This window comes from Kryptolebias marmoratus, linkage group LG20 (genome assembly GCF_001649575.2).
Source record: "Kryptolebias marmoratus isolate JLee-2015 linkage group LG20, ASM164957v2, whole genome shotgun sequence".
In the NCBI taxonomy this organism is placed as follows: Eukaryota; Metazoa; Chordata; class Actinopteri; order Cyprinodontiformes; family Rivulidae; genus Kryptolebias; species Kryptolebias marmoratus.
Genome location: NC_051449.1, coordinates 21127502 through 21129815, shown reverse-complemented (window position 1 = coordinate 21129815; position 2314 = coordinate 21127502).

Sequence of the window (2314 nt, the reverse complement as noted above, 5' to 3'; positions counted from 1 at the left end):
TGTGTTTCAAAGAATGAGAAAAAGATCGATCTTTGTCTTTTAAAAGGATTTTACTCAGAAGGCAAAAAGCTTTAAGCGTCAAGGACAGTGTTCGAAGGGAGGAACCGAGTCTCTCCTCAGTTCGCACACAGTACAAAGATAAAAACATTTAAAAACCTTGTTACAGTACAAAGTATTAGAAGAAAAATAACTTCATAAAGTCTTCTACTGATGTACGTGTCCAGACAAAAAAATCATAATTGTTGTTATACATTTTACAGAAAGCAGAACATTGTTAACATCATTCAAATTTTCCATAACACCAGTCAGAAGAGTCATACTTTTTAGCAGATACCAGAAACCAATCAGACATTTCCAGTTACTGTACCTACCTCAGCCACCGGCTTCCTTCAATTCCTTTGTTTTCCTGACCAATTGATGCTGAAAATGAATGAAGAGATGAAGAAGAACTGTGGGAAGTAAAGACTAAATACAAAAGTGACAGCAAATGTCAGTCTGAAAGGAACACGCATCTTAATAACTCAGATGAATGACTGTGTAAAAAAACAGAATGTGGAGGAATTTTCTCTCCTTGTTTCTATGAAACTACTTGAACCTGTTAGTATTTAAGTGTTATGGTTGGGGCACAACATTGTTTAGGGCAGTGATCGCCAAACGGAAACCTGAGAGGCCAAGTCTGACCCACAAATAGTGGGTGGAGGTGGGACCTACCCACAATTTACTGAAGAGTGAAAATAATATGAGAAGGTGTAAAAAGGTGCTCGGGTACTTAGAACATGTTGTACATAAGGGTTTTTCTAAAAAATTGCTTTAGAAAACAGTAAATAATCCTTGTGTTTGTTTTCAACCAGCTTCTGCTGTTAGTAAGGATCAGTTACGGAAAGCTTCCCATTAGAGTTTGGATAACCTCAGCAGAGCTCATCCTCCCTGAAATGACTCGACTTCTGTCGACTCTCATCCTCGCAGCTTTTAGTTGCCGTTTTGTTTACCTTTCCTTGTTCGACCTGCTGTCTGTGACTCTGTTTACATCCGGGGATTATTTTACTGACTCAGTATCCGTCACCAGCCGAGACGAGAAGTGAACTCATCAATATTTGAATGTAAACAAACGACTCGCAATTTTTGGCAACAAAACATGACTGCTGATTTCACTCAGTTATTACTAATTATGCAGCAGACTTCTGGCAGTGAATGATGCGTATTTAGTGGTTATTCTTATCACAGATGAAAATTTAAATAAAAACACTGAAAAGTCCCATATTTTGACAGTTTATTATGGCTTTAAGTTTCAGCACTCACTCTAAATGTGTCTCACTCCAATCATTCAGCCGTCTGGTTCTGTGATTAACTCAACAGTTTCTAACAGAGACTATCAAGTCTAATACTCAAAAATAGCTTTATTTACATCTTTCAGATATTTCTAAGTTTCGACTAGTTCACATTAGAAACTAAAACATACAGAGACGTGCCTCTTCCCCTGGAATCAACAGCCATGAGTCCACGGAAAGCAGCAGGCTTCTTAATGTAATTAGTGAGTTGGGTTTAAGTGCAGCGTTACCTGCAGGGACTGCTTTTATCTTCGTCTAAGAGTGAATGTAATTAGGCTTGGGATTGAGGAGAATTGTTTTTGTGTAATTACATTTATGCTCCAAGAAAGCTCATAAAGAAATATGACGAAACTCAGATTCAACACAACAAATGTCTACGGGTTTCTTCACAGTAAGAAGCTTTTATTCGTGTGGTTTTGATTGTTTACGGGCGAATGCGCTGGAAACGAAACGGCCTCCTTACAACCCTTTAAATTCAGTGTTTGAAACGCTCTTGGGAAACAGGATATGACGAAGCTGACAGCGTACAGAACTGCTGCTTTAGTGAATACGAGTGCATTAAAATACAGCAAGTATACACAGCAAATTCAAAAGTGTTAAATGTTTTGGTGTTAGCAGACTTTGTGCAAAAGCAGAGTTAATTTTACACGTATAGAGTCACATTCTGTTCATGTAACTCTGATACGTAAACACTTTGTTTTAACTACTAATAATATACATCCCAAATCTAGAGGTGTTAAAATAGAATCAATAACTCTTTACTTCTTAACTCTGAACTCCACCAGCAGCTCGAACACTGAAGGAGTTAATTCACTGACTCCGCCCCAGAATCACAGATTCCCACCAAAGCGAAGCGACAGAAGCCAAGTCATTTCAGGACTATTTACTTTCCACCTGTCGGAGTTATTTACTGCGCTCGGTAAGTTATTTTTTTCTGAGATGGTTTATAACTATTATTTTGAGTTGAGCTCAACCTGTATGATAGA